The sequence below is a fragment of the Babylonia areolata genome, chromosome 21, assembly GCF_041734735.1.
Source record: "Babylonia areolata isolate BAREFJ2019XMU chromosome 21, ASM4173473v1, whole genome shotgun sequence".
Classification (NCBI taxonomy): Eukaryota; Metazoa; Mollusca; class Gastropoda; order Neogastropoda; family Buccinidae; genus Babylonia; species Babylonia areolata.
Window position 1 is genome coordinate 27,580,077 of NC_134896.1, and position 24,442 is coordinate 27,604,518.

Below are 24,442 nucleotides of genomic sequence, written 5' to 3' on the forward strand. Positions count from 1 at the left end.
AAAAGTATATTGCCATGATGTGGTGTTGCCACCACCCCCACCCCTCTAGTTTCTTCTCTTTTCCAAAGTATTACCATGCGCTACCACTGAGCATAGGAGAAAAAAAAATCCTATTTTGAATTGACTTTCTATCTGGATGCCCTGCTTTTTCTGCGTGTACTGCAACATTTTGACCTTCTCCACTGCTATCGTGCAGAGAGGAATTGCTCCATGTTTTGCAGAGAACTGTGAAAGAGACTAAGGGTGGTGACTCAAGTTTAAAGTCATTTACTCATGTGTGCCCATTTTTAATTTTTGCCTATCATTTTTTCAGTCAAAACAAGATGCTGGAAAGTTGACTTTTGAATTTTTGCCCATCATTTTTTCAATCAAAACAAGATGCTGGAAAGTTGACTTTTTAATTTAAAAAAGGAAAGAAAGTATTTTTATTATCTTTATTGAAATGGAATCATGTGTGAGAGAAAAAAACAACAACACACACACACACACAATAAAACTCTTAAATAGCCTGTCTGTGAGTTCAACCAATCTGTAATTCTATTAATTCTTAAAAGTGTGATTTTCCTGCAAAAGGCTGCTTACTCAGTACCTGTCTCTGTCATGTCTATTTTAGTCTCGCTTTTCAGTGTCAGCTTATTCTCTTTTCCCATCTTTTACATCTGTCTCCCAGTCTTTCTCTTTGTCTCTGTTTGTCTGTTTTTTACCTGCAACTTGAGAAAAAAAGTTCCTTTACTCTAATTTTGAGTTTATTTTGATTTCCTGCAGGTTGAATCTCTTTGTTTTTATTAATGAGTTGAATGCTAGCTCAGAAGATATTGCCCATGTCAGTGTATTTAAATCATTTTTGTTTTTTTACGATGTGCAGACATCATTTCAGAAATAGTAGTTGTATGCAGAGAAAATGGAAGAAAGAAAAAAATGAAAAAGGTGCACAAAAGGTGCACTTTGCCGCAGACAAGTCCATAATGAGACAAGGGAGATAATTTGAAGTCAGAGGTTTTTTTGATACAAGGGAGGGCATTTGAATCTGCATCAAAGTTGGGATTTCTATGGGTTATGCCCCTTGCATTGTATGCAGTAAATTTGTGGGCATTCTCTCTCTCTCTCTCTCTCTCTCTCTCTCTCTCTCACACACACACTGTCTGTCTCTCTTGTCATATGTCCACAACTTGAACTAGTTAACTGAACAGAAGCATGAAGATGCTGACATCTGTGAACAATGAAAGCTATTTTACATGTAGAAATCCCAGGCTTTTTTGGTTTGTTCGTTTGGCTGTTTTGTTTGTTTTTCGTTCTGTTTGGAGAACATTAAAGTTTTGTGGCAAAACTTTCCTCATACTACAAAAGCCTGCTCTGTAGCTGCTGGGTATAATCCTGTTTCATTCTTTTGCACTAGTTTTCCTTGAGTAGGCTCCAAAGCCTCTGTGATCTTTGTCTCAGAGTTGCTGTTTTCTGTGGCCAAAATCTTGTGGGTTTTTTTCTGTGTATTTTTTGTTTGTTTGTTTTTGTTTTCTTTGTTTTGACATCTTGTGAGCACAATTTTTACAGTGCTCTGCCACTTCTGTTAGGGTTGATGTACATCTCTCTCTGGACTGACCAGTCACTGTGGCCAATGTTTTGGTACTTTCCCATGAAATCTTATTTGCAGTCTGCTTCTGAGGTTGTTCGAGTGCCTTTGTTGATGCTTAGATGTTCTTTTATTCTTATACCAGTATTCAGCAGATTTTCTCCCATTTCTGTTTGAGTGTTGTCAGTTATATTTATTTGTGAACAGCACGCTTTAATTTCAGCATATGTAAACATTGACGCACTTGAGAGAAAGTTTGGTTGTTTTTTTTATGTAGGGGTGGGATGTGGGGGAGAGACACCATTTTATAATTCAGTTACAATTTTTTTTGGGAAAAAAGACACCATTATCAACAAGCTAAGTCATGCGAGGAGTGCTGGAGGCAAATACTGTAATCAAGTTTCCTCCATGCCTACCAGGCAAACATACAAAAATGAAGAAGATGGAAAGTAATGATCCCATTTGTGTATTTAAATTGTAGAATTAAGTGTGGTTGAAAGCGGTTTCATGCTGAGTCATTAGAAATACCACTAATAACATCTGCAATAGGAATACATGACTAGTAACTTCAACAGCATAGCAGTAACAGAATAACTGACATCAGTACCACTACCACTACTAATGATAATTAGTATTTATACAGCACTGAATCTTGTGCAGAGACAAATCAAAACGCTTTCACACCAGTCATTCACATACATGTATAACTCTAAACTTGAGAAACTGAAGACAAAGAAGAGGTAGGGGAGGGAGGCTATCTTAGAAAGAGGTGGGTTTTAAGGCCAGACTTGGAAGAGCTGAGTGCGGAGACCTGCAAAGCGAAAGAGCAAGTTCATTCCATATGCAAGTTCCAGAGACAGAGAAAGATCGGCGTCTGACAGTAGAGTAAAAGTAACAATTGTGAAAAAAATGCACCAAATCCCAATGTATGTATGTATGTATGTATGTATGTATGTATGTATGTATCTCTCTCTCTCTCTCTCTCTCTATATATATATATATATATATATATATACATACATACATTGTAAAAATATGTTTTGAAAGATCAGAAGAAAAGAGAACTATCCAGAAACAGAGTACTGCTGCCTTAATGTCAGCATAGAAAAAGTAATTTCTTTCTTTTTAAGCCCACTATTTGTCCTGAAAAAAGTGAGTGTGGGAGTTAGTTCTGAACAGATAATGTGGGAATTGTATCACAAAGATCAAGATGGAGAAGAATTCTCAGTAAGTCTCAAACTTGTCACATTCTGTTTGCATTTGTACTGCCTGTTTAATGTTGTATGCGCAGATACTTGCTGCATCTGTGGGGGTAAAGAGTGAGTGCCTGTGGATAACACTTTTTTTTTATGGTGGTTACCTATTTGACTTAAGGACTCGAGTACAAAGTCATTTTCACTGAGATGGTACTACTTTTCTAGCAGTCTGCAGCCCAGACTGCTAAGACACAAGCCAACAAGCAGTACTTTGCACATCCCGCTTAGTCTGTTGCTGTTAGTACCATATGAGAGAGAGAGACAGACAGAGAGAGATAGAGAGAGAATGTCTTATATGTTTAAGGACACTGTCATTACTGCAGAAATTCAGAGCGAGGAGAGAGACATGGAGAGAGAGAGAGATTGAGAGAATGCACAGATTTACTCCGTGTTTGTACTGACTGCCATCATTAATTTGAAAAATTTGCGTGCACACACACACTCAAAGGCTGAGAGAATGAATTTAAATCACTCTGGATCTTTACTGAACATAATCATTAATTGAAAAATTCAAAAGGGGAAAGAGAGAGAGAGAGAGAGCTAGAGACAGAATGTGTGTCATACTCCACCACTCCCCACCATCCCCCAGGGCCGGTCCCCTCCTCCCTCTGTCCCTCCCCATTATAAACCAGCTTCAGTGGCTGGCGGTGACAAATCCTCTGATGCAAGTCAGGGGGGATAAAGTCAGAAACACTGACGCCTGAGAGAAAACCAGTTAGCGACCCATTGAGACCCTGTTGACATGAAGAAAGTGCAGAGGGATTCCCAGTGCCGCCACCCCGCCACGCCTCTCTCTGTCTGTCAGCGCCAGGAGACATGCAGTCTTTTAGTATCCCCCAAGGGGGACAGCAGGAAAAGAGGGAGACCAAACAAAAGAAGATGGGTGTACCAGCAGTAGTACGCCGTTTCCCATTTTCTGTTGGACATGTGTTGACATTGATACCCTTCCACTTTCTGGTAGCATCATTTCATTTTGGGTGCATTCACTGTTGGTAATTCTTTTCCTTTTTTTTTTTTTTCCTTTTTTTGCGCTACCCCAACTGTCTGCATCATTTTGTTGGCATTATCTTCCTGCTGTTTGCACTGAATTCCCCCCATACATATCTACACAAAGGCTTATTCTGTTGGTAATTCTTTAACAATGAGGATAGACTTCATGACATCAGATTTTGTTTTCCACTGTCCTTGTTTCATTGATTTATTGATTTATTTATGTGTATATTTGCAAATTTCAGTGACATGATCACATGACAGAGCTGCAATGGAATATGAAAAAAAATCTAGTTTTTGTTTCAGTTTTATCAGCAACAAGAATGGTGGCTATGTATACATAAACAGTTCAAACTATCACATATCTGCAGACGCACACTCATAAGTCCTATGTTATTTCTCTGTCTCCGTCTTCCTGTCTCTGTCATCTCAGACTCTTTGTCTCAGTCTCTTGCTCTCCCCCTCTCTACACTTTGTTCTCCTCTCTCCCTTTCATAGCCACTCATTCACACACAAACAGAATGTAATTACTTATGCTCTGTTCTGTTGTTGTTGGATGTTGTCACCCCTTATTTTGGAGACCAGTCTACATTTATGGCATGTGCAGGTGTAGTGCCAAGGACATATGTACAGGTGCACAGGTGAAGTTGGAACAATTTTGATGTAAACTGGGAATAAGAAAAAAATAACAATATATTAAACAGGATAAAATCATGGTGCTGAATTGGTTGAGATCTCCCCGTACTTGCCTGCTTATCATTCCAAGACATTTCATCTCTCCGTACTTGCCTGCTTATCATTCCAAGACATTTCACAAAGCTGGTATGGAGCCCATTTGTGGCACTCGAAGAGGGAGATTGTTCCATGGGCTGATGGCAAAAGGGAGATTGTTCCATGGGCTGATGGCAAGAGGGAGATTGTTCCATAGGCAGATGGCAAGAGGGACGTATGCATGCTGGGTATATTGTGTTTTGCCAACTGACCGAACACTGACATGGTCAACAGGAAAATTAATGTGTGTATTTGTTATCTTGCATGCATAGTACACACCAATGATTTAAGTCACTGTCAGGTCTGCACATATATATACACCTTGGATATCAGAAAGATCTCCACCCATAATCCACTGGGCGCCAATACTGGGATGAAACACAGGACTCTCAGATTGAGAGTCCAATGCTTTAACCATTCAGCTCGTCAGCCCCATGCCCACCCCCACTCACAAATACACACATGCCCTAGCACTTCTTTTTTCATCTCTCTCTCTTTCTCTCTCTCGAACATGTTTGGTGCATATCTGTTATGCATGTGTGGGTGTATGTGTGAATGTGTGTCTTCATGTTTAACATTTATTTGCTTATTTATCATCATTGTTGTCTTATTTATTTATTTATTTATTATTATTATTATCATTATTATTACTACCACTACTACTACTACTACCTTTTTTTCCTTTTCTTTTTTAATATTATAATTATTTTTATTTATTTATTTATTTACTTATTTATGTACGCTTATCTATTATTTATTTACCTTTTTTTTTCTCAAGGCCTGACTAAGCGCGTTGGGTTACACTGCTGGTCAGGCATCTGCTTGGCAGATGTTGTGTAGCGTATATGGATTTGTCCGAACGCAGTGATGCCTCCTTGAGCTACTGAAACTGAAACTCTCTCTCTTTCTCTGTTTCAGATAATAACTGATTCTCTCACCACTATTTCTTTAATTTTTTTAAAGTCTGTTTTTTAGTTATTAGGATTAAAAAAAAAAAAAAAAATCAGCTGTCAGCCTTGTAATAACCGATATAAAGGGGATGGGTGATGACTTGGGTTGGGCAGTCACACCCAGTGAGACAGGAGCATCGGGTGGTGAGCTAGGGTGGAGTGGAGGGGTGAGGAGAGAGGGACAGGGATGGTGGGACAGCTGGTGGATCGCAGGACAGAGCCCCCTTTTAACAGCACTCTGTCTTTGCTTTGATCTTTCAACGGAACCCCCATCCATTTTAACAATGGTGATGATAATGGCGATAATGATAACAGCCAGGGCAACGCCAGTAATGATGACAACAACAACAACAATGATGATGGTAATGATAATAATAGTAATAATAATAATAGAATTAGGTGGATTATGGTTGAGAGAGGAGGGTGTGTGTGTGTGTGTGTGTGGTGGGGGGGGGGGGGGGAATAAGAAGCCATTATATATAGCGCGTACGTGAGCTGCACAGCTTATGACATGTTCATGTGAATTTGACAATTAGTTATAGGCAGAAGCAGAAGAAAAAAAAAATTAAGTAGGTTAATTATTATCGCGATGATGGCATGCCTGTCGCCACGTAGTACTGCTTAAATGCAGGGGCAGTAAATCGTGTAATTATTTTCACGTCTGGTGCAGCGGACATTTTCTCTTGTCCTCGCAATATACCACTGATTTCAGAGATACGGATACGGATACAGATGATTTATTCATCAGGCCATAGCCCCTTTGAAGGGGTACACAAACAACATTTGTTGCGTCACATTTGTTTGAATAAACACGAGAAAACCAAAATCACATGAAACACAGATACATTTGCAAAACATATCATGAGGTTGCAATTTCTCGAAATTTAAAGGCTTTGTGAAGGAAAATGGACAAATTCCATATATCATTTTGCCTTTTGGGCGACATCACAAGCACAACTTGAATGTACAAGGCTGTCGGAAATATCTGGCTGGAATATATCTTTCTCTCAACCCTTTAAGAGCTGAGCAGCTCAAAACAAAATGCACTTCGTCTTCTTTGTCTTTCTGGCATAATGGGCAAATCAAATCATTAACATCAGATTTCCTGTATCTGTAACGATGTGTAGCCAAACTCGACACACCCAGCCTAAATCTTGTGGTTATTATTCTTAGATATTTGCCCATGTTTAACGTCAAATAAGGTTTCATATCATGTAGTCCGCAAAATGTTCTATACATACCGATTTCAAAGAGAGAGAGAGACAGACAGACAGACAGACAGACAGACAGACAAAACTTTAAAGAGTGATTCACCCTCAAGCTGCATATTGGAGACTCACCACAAGGTGGTCATCCCACTTCGACGTCTTGAACTCAGCTGTAGAGACAGACAAATAGCTTAAACCAAATGCTGTGATCCGACATGCAGTATTATCTCGCACAGTAAGTAGAGAAAGCGGATCGCTGGAGAATTTGGAGCGGGAGTAGAGTGAAGAAGAAAAAAAAAACGGCCGGGAGACATTCAGCGCAAGCGTTTTAAAAGGGCATCGAAACCCGCGAAAAAATGAGTGAGTTACTCTCAGTCAAAAGATTGACGTGAAACTGATGATTTGATACGCGCGTTTGTGCATGTTTTGGGAGCAGAGAGGGGGAGAGAGAAGGGGTGTGAGGGGGCGAGGGGGTAGTGTATGGAGTGACGACGAGCCTTTGATGAAGGCTTTGCCGCTCGATGTTCTCCAACAGAGAGAACAATTTATTGTGGGAGATGGTAAGAAGATCTGATCAGACCTTCTGACATCACAGTTCTTCTGTTGACTGAGTCACGTTTCCCGTGATGGTCACCGGGAAATCAAGCCTTTGAGAGGCATGAGTACTAGTGATTTCAGAGAGAGGGCGGGGTAGCGGGGGTATCTGTGAGTGGTTTGTGAATCTGGCGTTGACTTGTGTTCACCAGGAAATCGTAACTTTTGAAGCAGTGATTGTTATTAAAATAAAGGTTAAATAGTGTACCTTTTATTTACCTGTGTGCTAGCTGAATCGGTAGCGTAAGCATCACTGACTTGAAGTTGTGTGCCTTGTGTAATGGAGAGAGTTGCCACCCCTTACTATTTGTTAAATAGTGTGTGTGTGTGTGTGTGTGTGTGCCAATTATCTGCAGCAGTCAGCTTTCAGTGAGTGATGACGTCATTAGAAATTCATGTCCCCTTGGCGTGGAGTTAATGCACTGCCTGGGCACATGAAAACATTCTTACTGATGACCGCTTGCACTTCAAGGCCACGCTGGAATACAGGGCGCATTCCTTCACCGATACCCGCTTTCGTACATTTCTAAACCAGTTATGTGCCTCTCTCTCGCCCTCTCCCCCTCCTCTCTTTCTCTCTCTCTCTTCACTCACTCACTCAGTCGTTTATGGGGCCCCCGTTGGTGTTATCGTGGCTGACTAAAGAAGCTGTTTGTACTCAGGCGGCTGTCGTGTTTTGTGTTGACCTCTTCGCCTCCTGCCTCGTACGGCCCGTGTCCAAACAGCTGTTCGGGGTGGGAACAACGGGACCTCTCTGGCTCTGCCCCCTCCCCCCCTCTCCACTCCTTCCCCCCTCCCACCCTGCCCACAAACTCCCCCCCTCCCCCCGCGCTGATTAAGTGCAGCTCCTTTAACCGTCGCTCGAGGGAGGAGACGAAGACGTCCTCTCAGCCTTCCCCCCTCCCCCCCCCCACACACACACCCTCTCTCTCTCGTCTGTCTTTCTCCCTCCTGTCCCACCCTCCCTCCCTTGACTCTCACTCTCGTCTGTTTCTCTCACCCCCTCCCTCCCCGTTTCTTATCCCCCCCACGCCTGTCTCTCTCTCTCTTTGTGTCTGTCTGTCTGTCTGTCTCCTTCTCTCTCTTTCTCTGCAAGCACTTCTGCCACTTTCTCCACCTACTTGCTTGGTCTTGACCGGTAGTCGTAGTCGCTGCCGGGGTCCCCCGTTGTTGTTGTCGTTGTCGACTGGAAGGACCCGGCAAAGGACGGACCCGGTAAAGGCGGTGGGTCAATATTGTGTCAGGCAGCTTAGGAAGTGCGCCATGGGGACCCATGTCCAGCCAAGCTTCTTCACCGGGGGGAGCTGACGATGGCACCAGCATTTTCACTGTCGAGAGAGAGAGAGAGAGAGAGAGAGAGAGAGAAGGGTGTAGGGGTGGGGGCGGAAGAGAAGGGCGTTGGAGGTGCGAGTACCACCCTTCCATCGCGAACCCCCTCGACCTCCCGACCCCATCTGCCCCCACCCTCCCCTGCCCCCACCCTCCCCCGCCCCCACCCCCTCCTACCTAGCGTCACCGTTACAACAGCCCCAGACAAAATGTTTGCACTGCTCTCGTTTAGGCCTCCCCAATAGCGGAACATGCTTCAGTTTGCAATTCAATTAATTGGGAGGGAATGGGCCAGAGTCGTTCCGCCGTTTCGGGTTTTTTTCCCTCCAGAACTGGAAAGCTGTGGCTGGCCTTGTGTGACATGACGCGCCTTGTCAGCACGGTCTTTGACTCTCTTCCTCTATCTTGCCCCCTTCATCCCCCACCCCTACCCCCGCCTCTCCCTGTGTTATTACCACCGTAGCCATTGCCGGCCCACTCGACGGGTATGGCCCCACCCCAGTTCCTGTGCTTGTGTGTTGTCTTTCTGCTTATCCCCCTGCCCCCAACCCGCACCCTCCTTCCCCCTCGTCCCCACGCCTTTATTGGCCTTTTTCTTGTAGTTCCGTTTGTTCCCTTTTTGCTCGTGTCAAAGGTAGGGAATCATTGAGCTGTATGATAGTCTTCCCCTTGACGCTTCCGGTTTGGAGCATGAAGAGACTGGAGGTATTTTTTTACATGGAACTGAAACGGTGAAGGGGTTATTTCTTGTCAGTTTTTTTTTTTTCTACGCATGGATGAAGCCATAACATATGTATTATTAGGTATTGGAGTAGAGTGGGCTGGTGTGTGCACGCCGTTGATGATAGGTTGTTTGTTCCTCCAGTTGTCCCTGTCTCTCTTGTCAGGCTTCGTGTCGTGTGTGTGTGTGTGTGTGTGTGTCAACAACAGGAGTTGGTTTTTTTTATAGGGAGGGGATGGGGGGGGGGGTTGTTTGGTTGGAAGATGGTCATATTGGCCTCTGTGACGTAGATATCCTGATTCTCTCTCTCTCTCTCTCTCTCTCTCTCTTTCTCACGCACACACACACACACACACACACACACACACACACACACACACACACACACACACACACACACACACACACACACATCATCATCTCTCTCTTTCGCCTTCCTCTCCAGTCTCCACCCCAAGGGCTTCACAATTGAACCACCGTTGGTGTCAACCGATGGAAAGCTTCACAACATCTGGGAGGCAAGCAGGTGCTCGTTTTTCGTGTGTGAAGCAAAGAGAGAATGGAAACTACTTACGATGTTTTTACAACGGGACGCTGTGCGTACCGTTTGAAGGAATGATTCTCGTTCTCCCCACACTGAAAAACTGTGCGGTCATGTTCCCAGTCGCAACCTGGTTCGGAGAATGGAATCATTAGGGGTGTTTTTACACCCCGGGGATGCTTGGCATACTTTGTGGAAATAGGTGTTCGTTTCTCCCACATCAGAGCGCGCTGTTTGTCTGTCTGTCTGTCTGTCTGACCGTCTGTTTCTTTCTCTGTTCCTGTCTCTTCTCTGTGTCTTTGTTTATCTGTCTTCTCCCTCTCTGGCTGTTTCTCTCTGTCCATTTGTCTCTCTGTTTCTCTGTCCATTTGTCATCTCTCTGTCTGTCTGTCTGTCTGTCTGTCTGTCTCTTTCTCTCAGTCAGTGGCTCTTGAGTCTTTGTCTCGTCTCTCTGCCTCCATCTCTCTCTTACTGGTTCTCGAGTCTCGTTCTCATTGTCTCTGTCTCACTCTGTCTCTCCCCCTCTCTGTCTCTCTCTGTGTCTCTCAGTCTCTCTGTCTGTCTGTCCGTCTGTCTCTGTCTCTGTCTCTCTCTCTCTCTCTCTGTCTCTCTCTCTCTCTCAAGCATGCATGCGCGTCTGTGTTTGAAGTTCAAAAATGTTTTTAATGATCATGCAAATTACTTGAGGTGCATGCAGAGTATGCATAGAGAGTATGCGTGTTCTTTCTCGCCCCCTTGTATGAAGGGCGTTGTAACGCTGAATGGACATTGAAAGCTTTGTCATTGTCATTTTCTCTCTCTCTCGCCCTCTCTCTGGAGCGCGCGCGCGCGCAGTGGATCTTGAATTGACTGAGGACGTCAGTGCCTGTGAGTGAGAGGCTGAGTTTGTGAGTTCGACGGCCAGAAAAAGTTTCATGCTGTTCGTAGTCCAGATAATACTGAGCACTGTATCAGAAGTGATGGTGGGACACTGATACAGGTGACAGGGTGTTGCTCGTTTTGATATTCAGTTTGACACAGTAGCAGCAGCAGCTCTAATACGACCGTGGCAACAGTAACAACAGTGGTGATACTGATTAATTAGGCAATATCCACCATTCCCCCGCTTAAAACAGAATGAGCAGGTGTGGACGTTCACTCCGCCACACTTGGAGTGGAGGGGAAGAAATATGGATATATAGTCATGAAATCAGTACCCTGCTCACCCCACTTTTCAGAAAAAATGTTTTTTTTACAGGCATGTCCAGCAGAATTGCACAGAACACACACCAGTACGCACCTTGCGGAAAGGGACATTTGCACGAAATTTCAGAAATCAGAATTTGCGAAATAGGCTACTCAGAAAGCATCCCGACAGTTATAAACTTCAGGAAATTCACTCCTCCATCCATGATCAGCGAATCCAGAATAAACCATCGACAAAATCGTAACTATTATTATGCGAGACACCCCTGACATCGGAGTATGGGTGCCTACATGGCGAAAAAAAAACACACAAAAAAACAACAACAACCGGTCATGGACGTAAAGGCCCACTCGTGTACATACGAGTGAACGTGGGAGTTGCAGCCCACGAACGAAGAAGAAGAACCTGCGAAACAAGTCAAGTAAGCAAGGATGGGAAGACTTAAGTGAATGGGCAGGTGGTGTGTGTGTGTGTGTGTGTGTGTGTGTGTGTGAGCAATTAAGATGGGTGTGGTGGTCACTGTGAGATGTGGAGTGGGAAGAAAAAGCGATAGCGGTTTTCTTGGCGAGCGGGAGATCCGAATAATTAGAGTGCTAGACTTTCAGTCTGAGAGTCCTATGTTCGATCCCGGCAGCGTCTGGTGGGAAAAGAATGGAGATAATGATTTTCTAATCTCCTAGATCAACACACGTGAAGACCTGCATGTGCCTGAACCTTCCTTTACTTAGTATTTTCGCATGAAGAAGATCAAAATACGAATGTTAATGACTGCGTAATCCATCCATCCATTTCAGAGTTCAATGTTTTATGAAAGCAGAAATACCCATCATGCACCAACCACGACAGGATTCATCAGAAAGTTGATTTCGGTCATGTGATAAAAAGAAACAGAAGTTCGGGAGTGCAGCAGTAGGTATAAAGTAGCAATTGTTTCAGGCTGACTTGGGTTGTTTTTTTTTCTAATCGGTCTTTATAATTTTGTCAAGTTGGTATTGTAGATGATTTGTTTTTCATGTCTTCAGTTTTCTTTGATTTGATTTTGTTTCTGACATGTATTCAGAGCAGAGATAATCCCTGAGGTCGGCTTGAAAAAAACACAAGATAACCTCCCCCTCCACCCCCCACCCCAAACACGCACACACACACACACGCACGCACGCACGCACGCACGCACACATGCACCCACACCCACACCGACACACACGTTTTTAACTGAAACAGGACAGCCGTGGGAAGACTAACGCTGAACTGTCAGTGTAAGTTTGCAAGTGACAAGGGAACAGTGATAATGGAACAAAGGAACTTACAAAATGGCGGTTTTCATACAGGGACACACGACTTGGTGAATGGACCCACGACGAGCTTGGGTAGATGAAAAGCGCCTCGAAACTAGTTTGAGTGACGTTCATATATATGTAGAGGGTGTCCTAAACCTTATTTCATGCATGAGTCGCTTTGTGTATGTGTGTGTGTGTGTGTGTGTGTGTGTGTGTGTGTGTGTAGTGAATCAATGTATGTGTATGTTTGTATGTGTGCTCGTTCATGTGTTTGCGAATACATGCTCAAGCACACACACACACACACGCACACGCACACACATACATACATACACGCACACACACACACACACACACACACACTCTCTCTCTCTCTCACACACGCTCGCGCGCACGCACGCGTGCACACACACACACACACACACACACGCACACACACACACACACACACACACACACACACACACACACACATACAGAGAGAGAGAGAGAGAGAGAGAGAGAGATCGATAGTAATTTCGTGCACTTTCGCTAAGCTGTTAATTTAGATCATTTCTTTTCAGTGCAGCTCACGCAATAGCATTACATCACTACGCTGTGACAAGCTTAGTGCACAGCAGGGAGAGAGACACGAATGAGGGAAAGAAAGAAAAGGGGAAGAAAAAAAGAATAAAGAAGTGGAACAGAGAGAGAGAGAGAGAGAGTTGGGGGGGGGGGGAGCACTGGAGAAAGAGAGAATTGGTTAGGGAGGTATAAGAAACAAACACTCAGAGATGGGAGGAGGGAGAAAGAGAGAGAGAACAAACCATTCCCAGGGAGAGAGAAGAATGAAAAAAAGAGAGAAGAAAACAAGGATAGAAAAAGAGTATAAGATGGGAGAATAAAATGCGAAGGTATGTTGTGTGTGTTTTGGAGAGAGGGGGAGAGAAGAAAGAGAAGGAAAAAAGTAAAAGATGTGAGAAGAAAATGTAAAAGTGTTGGCGCATTTTAGACAGAGAGTAAGTGAGAGAGGGGGAGGGCAGATAGATAGATAGATAGATAGAGAGAGAGAGAGAGAGAGAGAGAGAGAGAGAGAGAGAGAGAGAAAATCTTGTGCCCTTTCCCAAGGCCATATTAATTAACCTCCTCGAATCCATCGAATTTTATTGTATTTTATTCCTCCCTGTTCCTTTTATTCGTTTGTTGATATTTTCAGTTTGTGTACAATACATACCTTTTTTTCTGAATAAGATGAGATTGAAAAAATAAATAATTCTACACGTTCTCGTTCATGTTTTCTATCGTGTTTTGTTCCTTTATTTCTTTTGTATTTTGTTTCCTTTTTTCTTTCATCTTTCTTTTCCACCTTTCATTGTTTCTCCCCTTTCTTTTTATCGTTTTCTTTTATTGTTGTTGTTGATTAGACCAATTCCTTTCTATTGTTTTGTCTTTTTTCTCCTTCTTCGCATGTTTCTTTGCCTTTTATCCTGTCTTTCCTTCATAAATCTTATCTGTCCTTGTCTTTATTTCTGTTCTTTTTTCTTCTTCTTCTTTCTTTCTTTCATTGTATTTCAGGTTGTCCCCTTCTCCGCATTCCGTTATGTACTTTATCAGCCATTATTCTTCCTTTCATCAAATCTGTACGTTCTTTATGTATGTATATATGTATGACTGTCTGTCTGTCTGTCTCATGTCTATCTATGTATGTCTGTCTGCCTGCCCGTCTGTTTTCTCTCTGTCTTTCCTTCTTTCTTTCGCTTTGTCCCCCTCCACTCCATCCTTACCCCCCCACCCCCCCTTTTTTTTCTACCTTGGCTTTGTCACGAGTTCCCCCATTCATTCATTAACCGTTTCTGCCAGTGTGATTCTGATTCTGTTTTCTTTGCCCGTTCTATCACACCTCCACCTCCCCCAACACACCCCCACACCCCATTCGCCAAACTGTTTTTGGCAGCACCATCACCACCACCACTAGCACCACCGTCTCAGGGAGAGATCTGGTTCTCTCAAGGGCCCGTGGAGAGCGCCGGCGTTGTCCAGGCCCGTAATTGATGGGGTGGGGGGGTGGGGGGTGGGGGTGAGTTTAGGGAGGGCAGCAATGTGATGATGATTAATCAACACGCTTCTAATTGGCCGACAGGAGGGGGGGAGCTGCATGGGTACAGCAGCCCCTGTGTGTTGTTGCCACATAAGGTGTTGCCTCCCAATCACGGGCGATTAGGCTTGGCCGGCGGAGGCCGATTGTTGGCCGGTAGCGGACCGGCCGAGTGCCTGGGGAGTGGTGGTGGTGGGAAGGAGGGGAGGGGGTGGGGGTGGCTTGGTGAGGAGGGGTGTGTGGGTGGCAAAGGGAGGAAGAGGATTGCGACGGAGAGAGGGGGGCTAATTAGGCCTGCCCAGGTTCTTCCTCTTGTGTTGGAGGATTACTGTCCCCGTGGTTCTGTGCGGTGCTCTGTTGTGCTCTGCTGTCTGTCGGTCTCTCTCCTTCTGTCTCAGTGTGTTCTCCGCTGGCGCTTCCAGCCGCTAACGGGACGCGGAACTCTTCACGCTACCCTCCCCCCCCCACCCCACCACCTTGCCCCTAAACTCCATCAGACCCCCTCCCTCTCTTTCAAACCTTCCCTCCTGTCTTCCCCTTCTTTCTGTGGCCCTCCCGTAGCATCATCCCCATCCTCACCAACGGCAACAACCGGGGCTTGGGGGGCTTTCTCAGTCCTTCCCAGTCCCACCCACTGCTATAACCATCCGTCATCCCGTCAGAACCTCGACTTCCCTCTCTTTCTCTCTTTGTCTCTCTCTGTCTAACTATCTCTCCACCCACCTCTCTCTCTCTCTCCCCCTCCCTCTCTCTGACATAATTTAGTATTGTGTAGTGTATGCTCTGTTACAGGGCGGGGACTGGATGAAAAAAAGAATTTTGTCTTGTCTTGTCTTATCTCTGTCTGTCCGTTCCCCCCAACCCCCTCCTTCGCTCTCTCTCAGTGCGGCCTACTGCTGGTATCTTCAGAGCTCCCCTCTGTGTTTGTGTGGCTAGTAACAGATGCAGCAGTTCTGTTCTCCAGTTTTGTCTGGACTTGATATATCCCCAAACCACCTCTCTCCCCCTTCCTGCCTTCCCTCACCCACCTACCCCCTCCCACGGCTATACCCATCCGTCCTTCCCTCAGAACCCCCCTCCCCCTCTTAGCTCCCTCCCTCATAACGGCATCCCCATGCTTCTCCATCACCCCTCACGCCTCCTTACAGAGCCGCCGTTTACATCCCGGCCTGGAACTGGCAACACCCCCCAGGCACCCACCCACCCCTTTTCTCTCTTCTTATTCCCTCCCGTCTTCTTGGAGCCCCTCCTCTTTTCGTCCGGTTCCAGCCTGGATGTGACGTCACCTCCCCTCCCCGCTACTCTCTTTCTCTCTCTCTTTCCTTCACGTATTACAGCTCTCACCGCCGTTCTTCCTCGGATCTCCGCCCCTCCCTCCCCCATTCCCCAGACACCTCCCACCTCACCCTCTACACTGTCCCCGCACCCCCACTCGCCACTCCCTCCTCACCCCCACCCCCACCGTTTTTTTTTTTGTTTTTTTTTTCGCAGCCTTCACCATCCTGATAGGATCTCCCTTCCACTCCATCCACCCCCCTCACGCCCTCCCTCCCCCCCCCTCTTCCCCCGTCTTCCTCACGCTGCTGCTGCTGCTACTGGTGCTTATTGCTGCCCTCTCCATCCTTCCCGCCTGCCATCTCCATCAAGATCAGCCCCCCACAACCTAGCAGAATCGACGAGGTCTGATTTTGGAGGAGCGATGAAGGGAGTTGTGTGCTGGGAGGAGAGTAGGGAGGGTAGGGGCACGGGGAGAGGGACTGAATATGGAGGATGGGACAGCGGTGGCTGTATGGTAAAGAGAGAGTGAGAGAGAAGAGGGTGCGGGGTAGGTCCTGTCCCTCCATGGTGGTCTGTAGTTGAGCTGCTGTTCTGGTGGACAAGGTTTCAGATTCAGAGAAGTTCTGGCAAGAAGAGCAGTTGGGGGCGTGACTGGTGGGTGGAAAAGCGAAGATGGTTTGTGGGCGTGACCAGGAGCGGGAACAACGACAGTAGTAACTAATAGTATCAGGAGTGTTTGCTATCATACTAGCAAGACAGTTACAATACAAGAATATGTAGGGGGTGCATAAGGGGGAGGGGGGGAGGTGATGATGATGATGACGATGGTGATATATTGATGATAACGATGATGATGTTGAATCTAAATACGGGCGACCTTTATTTATTTATTTTCACTTATTAAAACACAATTCACACCTGATAAGCAGATTTTTCATTTTCACAAAGAATACAAATTCTTTCCCAAAAAGACCAATCCAAATGCACAGAGGCGCCAAACGAAAGCGGACGCAATTTTAGATGTCCCACATGCAGATAGCAGAGTGATTCATGTTGTGGAACTCAAGACCTGATCCCCAGTGTCGGTCTGTTCTCAACGTGCATGACGTCTCTTAACTCACGGCGCAGTGTTTTGAACGGCAGTTATCTCCTTCTGCTAACTGTATTATTAACGTTTTGTTCATGGTAGGAACCTCAGACATACCTTTCTCAACATCTGCACGCAATTTAGGGTACATGCTCTCAGATGACATGACACTTGATATACACTTGACATACACATCAACCACATTTGTAGGTCAGCAAACGCAGCACTCCGACAAATCAGCTCCATCCGGCAATATCTAACCACAGAAACCACAAAGACTTTGGTTTGTTCTTATGTTCTATCTAGATAAGATTATGGAAATGCTCTTCTTGCTGGCTGCCCCAAACACTGTGTTGACATACATAAAAAAATTCAAAACTCAGCAGCACGACTCACTTTTAAAGCTAAGAAATATCAACAACACATCACTCCTCTACTCACTTCCCTTTAATTGCTCTCCATTCAAGCAAGAATACAATACAAACTCTCAGTCCTTTATTACAATATCTTCACTGGTTCTTGTCCTGTTCATCTTTCGGATCTACTTTCTGTCTTCTCACCATCCAGACAACTCCGTTCTTCAAATGACAAGCGCACATTATCTATTCCAAAGATTCGTGCAAAACCTTACGGTGAACGTTCCTTTTCTTGTGTTGCACCTGAACAGTGGAATTCACTACCCTCACACCTCCGTTACACCCAAACACCCACATTGAAGAGTGCACTCAAAACGCATCTTTTCAAACTGTACTTTTCTCACTTAAACTTTTTTTCCCATTTGCATATGCTTGCTGTGATTTTATTGCATGTGCTCTTTTTATTGATTTGTTTGTATTTGTGATGATTTTAGTGTGTTTTTCGTGATGCCTGAATCCTTGGTGTTTATTTTGTTTTATTTTTATTCATCTATATTTGACAGTGAGGAATGTGATTTGCGCCTGTCTGATTTGTCGGTCTGTTCTCAACAACATCATTTTATTGATGCCTGTGTTGATTTTCATATTTTTTATGTCACTTAGTCTTACATATGTATATTTTAGCCAGTGTCATTTGAGACTGTGTTGACTTTGTACGTATTTTTGCGTCAGTTAGTCTTAAATTTATATATTTAATTGTAAAGCGCAGTGAGCCTCATCTGAGATGGGGGTACTGCACTATATAAGTCTGCATTTATTATTATTATTATTATTATTATTATTATTATTATTATTATTATTATTCTGTGTGTGTGTGAGATTCTGGCTGCTTTCGCCACCTTTTTTTGTTTTTGTTTTTTCTGACTACGTTTTTGTTTTGAATAGCGTAACAGGCAAGGAAAGGGAAAGGAATCAAACTGAAACATAATAAGAGAGAGGAGAGTGGCGTGGAATAATGCTACAGGACACGTTAAGAGTCGAAATAAGGTGCTGAGACTGAAAGGGAGTGGTTGAGAAAAGATGACATAAAATACTCAGGTACAGTGAAAGAAACAATATACACTCCATTTCTCGTGAAACATGTAGATGACACCCATGCATCTTAACCATTTTTGACTGCCATTCAGATCATAGCCATCTTGTTTTGCCTCTTCAGAACTGTTTCAAAAGTTAAATCGTGGATGTCGAACAACCGTTTGAAAGTGAATGATAAGACAGAAGCCATTCAATTCTACCCTCTGTCTGTCGACTCATCTCATCTGCTTCCTGAAAACATGTCTCGTTCTCTGAACTAGTCAGTGCTGCTCATGCTACCGATTCAGCTAGCACACAGGTTTGTTTGTTGTTGTTTTTTTGTTGTTCTGGTTTTTTCCCACCCGCTTGCTGATTATAGAGCACCTTTGCGGGTTCTTTTGGTTTTTTTGTTTGTTTTGTTTTTGTTGGTTTTGGTGTTTTTTTCCCCACATAATTTTACAGATTACATGTATATTTGACTACTAAGGATGGACATTTGCTATTCACGTCTATACACTACACACACACACTCACACACACACACACACACACACACACACACACACACACACACACGTGTATGTGTGTGTGTGTGTGTGTGTGTGTGTGTGTGTGTGTGTAACACGTATGTTTTGTACAGTACACACAGCCACGTTTAAAGAAACGAAAAGTGAAATAAATAGATTATCAGTGTTACATCCCCAGTTTGAAGCAGTGTCATGGTCTGTCTGCTAATTTAAGCAATCTTCATTCGCTGCATTTTCTTTAGATAAACGGCGACAGTGATGTTATATACCCGAGTTTGATCTTGACATGATTAATACGCAGGCATGAGTGAGTGAGTGAGTGAGTCTCACTCTCTCTCTCTCACTCTCTGTATGTGTGTGTTAATCTGCAGACTAATATATAGCTGTTTTTTAATTGCTTGCTAATTCACTACTTTACGCTTAAAGTCGACAGCAGTATTTGTTCCTCTTTCAGTGATCTGCACCGGATTTGTTGTTCGAACATCAAGTAAATAGATGTCTTAACCTTTGTTTTCTTCTGTGTGCAAGTACACATTGATTTTTCCCTATCAGGATTATAAATATAGCTGATTATATTTTTCATTTGATTGTCTTTATCCTGCTCTTCTTCTTGTGACAGAATGTCACAAAGAGTTAAGTTTAACCAGGTATCAGTCTGATAGTGTACAAAACCGGGCAACATCCTTCCAGGGGGCAATAGTAAAAGAAATGGTCCATGTAATCTACTTCAGTTTTGCACAAGGAAGCTAGCACACATGTAAATGACAGGTACATTGGAACAAACCCAAACACTTCCTATAAAAGGAAGCTCCGGGGTTTTCCTCATACCGATCATTTGACATGTGCACACAGCACCAATAACAGAAGAAATGTTCAACACAGTCGGTGACATAAGCTGCATTGACCTGAAGTTGTGTACCTTGATCAAAAAATGAAAATATCTTGACTAGTGGCATCATTTGTCTACAAAGCACTGAAGCTGTTGTATATCAGTACAACATGTATTCATGTGTTTCGTTTGTGCTAATCTTGTTTGTATTGGTATTATAACTACGACATTTACGACAGTGTGATGTCCCCTTCAGAAAGGGTCTATGGCCTAATCTGAATAAAATATTCGTATTCACATTCGTATTCACATTTGCTCTCTCTCTCTCTCTCTCTCTCTCTCTCTCTCCACGCCCATCCCTCCCCCTCTTTGATCCTCCCCCCTCCGACCCCACCCCACTCCATACCCCCCCCCCATACCCTCCCACCCCCTTTCCACACACACACACACACACACACACACACACACACACACACACACACACACACACACACACACACAACCCCCTCAACCAACGTACACGCGTAGAAACAAAACTAATACCACAGGAGGGAGCCGAGAGATGTGAGAAGGGGCAATATTGGGCGAGAAGGGCTTCCAGAATGTTCAGGCGAAACCCTAAGAAGAACTAACGACGTTGGGCTGCTGGCCGGGGCGCGAGGAGGAGGGAGAGGAGGAGGAGGAGGGAGTAGGGGGGCGGGCGGAGGGGCGCACACCCCTCCTAATCTGCCCCGCTAGGGGCTCGTCATGATCCGCGCGCACGCCGCGGCTTGAGAACGGGAACAGCTTGGCAAACTCTGGTGATGGTGGTGCTTGGTGGTGGTGGTGGTATTGTGTGTGCGTGTGTGTGTGTGGGTTTGGGGGTGGGGTGTATGTTTGTGTGTGTGAGTGAGTGTGTGCGTGTGTGTGTGTGTGTGTGTGTGTGTGTGTGTGTGACTTAGACTAAGACTCACTCATTTTATTTATCGTAAAACCTGTCGGGAATTATGGACACTAAAACTAAACACAACAGACAAATAAAAGCGGTAATCTGTGAGTCTGTACACGTTTTTGCAGAATCTTGCAGTGGATATCGGTTATCAGCTGCGAGCATTAAAACAGTCATGTATGAAATGATATATATATATATTTTTTGTTTTATATTATGTCTTGCCCGTTCGGGTTGAAAGAAAAGCTCAATGGCAACAGGGATAAGCGCCCTGAGAGTGTTTTCTTTGCAGTCCAAGGAGACGTTTATGGTGTTTGAGGGAAGGAGTAGGAATATCTATCTATTTAGCTGTCTGTCTTTCTGGTTGTCTAAATCTCTCTCTCTCTCTCTCTCTCTCTCTCTCTCTCTCTCTCTCTCTCTCTCTCTCTCTCTATATATATATATATATATATATATATATATATATATATATATATATGTATGTATATGGTAGGTAGTAGGTAGGCCTCCTTCGGTCATGGCTGACCATGGATAGAGTATATCCGACCTAATGTCTAATTGGGCTGTCTGCTTGGACCAAGCAGCGTCGCCTGTGACAGTAGAGACCAATGGGAGAGAGACAGTCTCTGTCGCAGCGATAACATGTGTAAGCTGGTGCTGGTCTGTCGGTTGCCGTCCCTTTTCTGCGAGCTCGCTTTTCTGCTGCAGCAGCTGACAGTTTGTCCTCACCAATCCGTAGCTGATTCTTGAGAGTGCTTCTCCATCTGTTGCGGTCATCTGCAAGGTCCTCCCAGGACTCAGTGTTGATCTCAAGCGCCTTCATGTCACGTTTGCAAATGTCTTTGTATCTCAGCTGTGGGCGGCCGATGCTTCTCTGCCCCGTGGCGAGCTCTCCATAAAGGATGTCTTTTGGGATGCAACCATCTTCCATGCGGCGGACGTGGCCCAGCCAGCGCAGCCGACGCTGTCTCAGCATGGTATACATGGTCGGGAGGCCAGCGCGAGTCAGGACTGCGGTGTTTGTCACCCTGTCTTGCCAGGAGATGCCGAGTATGCGCCGTAGGCTTTTCAGGTGGAAGGTATTGAGCCTTTTCTCCTGACGAGCATGTGTGGTCCACGCCTCACTGCCATAAAGCAAGGTGCTGAGGACGCAGGCGTTGTATACAGCCATCCTTGTCTTCGTGGTCAGCAGGGATTTGTCCACACTTTTGTGCGAGGCGGGCTAGCGTTGTGGCTGCCTTCCCGATCCTCTTGTCGATCTCGGTGTCAAGGGAGAGGTTGTCGGTGATGGTGGACCCAAGGTAAGTGAATTGATGGATGGCTTCAAGCTCGTAGTCATCAATGGTGATGGCTGGTGGAGATGGCGTGTCTTGGCCTAGGACATTTGTCTTCTTGAGACTGATGGTCAGACCGAAATCTTTGCAGGCCTGGTAGAAGCGGTCCATTAGTGACTGCAAGTCCCGCTGGGTGTGGGTCACGACTGCCGCGTCGGCAGCAAAGAGCGTGTCTCTGATGAGGGCTTCGCGGACTTTTGTCCTTGCTCTGAGGCGGGCGAGATTGAAGAGCCTGCCGTCTGATCTGGTCCGCAGGTAGATCCCTTCTTGCTCTGTGCTGAACGCATGTCTCAGGAGAAGAGCAAAGAAGATTCCAAATAGGGTGGGGGCGAGGACACAGCCTTGTTTGACACCGCTGCGTACGTCGAAGGGCTTGGTGAGGTTACCACTAAACTGCACCGTCCCTTTCATGTTGGAGTGGAAGGACTCAATCAAGCTGTGCAGTTTTGGGGGGCAGCCGATCTTTCGAAGAGCCCTGAAAAGGCCGTCTCTGCTGACTAGGCCTTGGTGAGGTCAATGAATGCGACATACAGGGGCATCCTCTGCTCTCTGCATTTCTCCTGGATTTGGCGAAGGGAGAAGATCATGCCTACCGTGGATCCCTCTGCTCGGAAACCGCACTGTGATTCCGGGTAAACGCGTTCGGCCAGTTTCTGCAGGCGAATTAGGAGCGTAGACTTTGCCTACAATGCTGAGAAGTGAGATGCCTCTGTAGTTGTTGCAGTCGCTCCTTTCACCCTTGTTTTTGTAGAGGGTGATAATCTTGGCATCCCTCATGTCCTGCGGTACAGCTCCTTCATTCCAGCACTGACAGAGGACTGTGTGCAGAGGATGCAGAAGAGTAGTCTTGCAGTGTTTAATGAGTTCTGGGGGAATTCCGTCACTACCAGGTGCCTTGCCTGCTTTCAGGCTGTTAATGGCCTTGCTGAGTTCGTCCTCAGTTGGCTCTGCGTCAAGTTCTTCCATGACCGGCATGCACTTGATTATGTCTTGCCCGTTCGGGCTGAAAAAAAAAGCTCAATGGCAACAGGGATAAGTGCTCTGAGAGTGTTTTATTTGCAGTCCAAGGAGACGTTTATGGTGTTTGAGGGATATATAGGCATCTTTCAGTCTCGGAAGACTATGGAGTTGCGCTCTAGGTGTTTATTCAGGTTCACCATCGGGTGTGGCTGGCCAGTCCGACACGGGAATGACAGTCACTGTGGCAGAGGGCACAGATGAAGTCTGACGCTGGTCTGTCTGCCTGGGCTGCAGCCTTTCTTCTCATTCTCTTTTCCTCGTGCTGCTGAGCGAGTGTCTCTTCGAACTTGGAAAGACCTTTCTGCACAGTCTGTCTCCAGGCTGACCGTTCGAGGGCTGTTGCTTCCCAATTGTTCTGGTCGATGTTCAAGGCTTTTAGGTCCCTCGTGCACACGTCTTTGAATCGCAGCTGTGGTCTGCCTGTGGGACGTTTTCCCTGTACAAGTTTTCCGTAGAGGAGGTCTTTAGGGATCCGTCCGTCGTCCATGCGCACGACATGGCTGAGCCAGCGTATGTTTGAGGGAAGGAGTAGGAATATCTATTTAGCTGTCTGTCTTTCTGGTTGTCTAAAGCTATCTATCTAACTATCTATCTATGTATATGTATATGTGTGTATATATATATATATATATATATATATATATATATATATATATATATATATATATATATTAGTTTGTCTCTTTTTTGAACGATTTTTTCCGAGATTGCGCAAGCGCGCTGGTGTGTAAATGAGGAAGTAGGGAGGGGCGGTTTTTTTCATTAATATAAACTTGCGCATGCAGTGTTTTCATAGACCACTTTGTCATATCCAGAATTCTTAACCAATCCAGTTTATAATGATCATACCCACAGTCTGCAATATGTTGTATATGTTTTCATGCAGATAGATTTGAGTTGGTTCAGTTGCTTCATTACATAATTTCCGTGTAAGGGAAAATCGATGCAACCCAGAATAGAATCGGTTACTTTGACGAGTGTTCTTTGGCAATTTGGTGTACAAAAAAGCTCAAATTCTGAAGATGTCATATTTAAAGATGGCGATCGCAGAATCAAACAAGGACGTGGGCAGTCTTCTTCTTTTTTTTTTTTTTTTTGTCCCAATAACTTGGGTATGCTCACTTTCACTTGGGGTCGATTTAACACGACTGCATGTTTTCGTATTATTTATAATAATAATAATGATGATAATAATAAATAATAATAATAATATTTATATAATGCTGAATCTTTTGCAGAGACAAATCAAAGCGCTTTTGCACCAGTCATTCACACGCATGCATAACTCTGAAAGTGGAAAAAACTGAAGACAAAGAAGGGGCAGGGAGGGGAGGCTGTTTTGAGAAGAGGTGGGTTTTAAGGCCAGACTTGAAAGATCTGAGTGCGGAGACCTGACGAAGCGGAAGAGGAAGTTCATTCCAGTTGCAAGGTCCAGAGACAGAGAAAGAACGGCGGCCAACAGTCGAGAACTGGGTATGCGTAAACAGAGTGGATCCGAAGCCGATCGTAGAGAGCGAGATGGAGTGTAGAGGTGAGGGCAGCCAC

At 44.9% G+C, this 24,442-nt stretch overlaps 1 protein-coding gene across 1 annotated transcript in view; it reads left to right on the forward strand.

The window, feature by feature from the left end:
* Positions 1-24,442, forward strand: part of LOC143296042 (EH domain-binding protein 1-like) — a 121,122-nt gene that overhangs the window by 37,911 nt on the left and 58,769 nt on the right. The window lies entirely within an intron of this gene.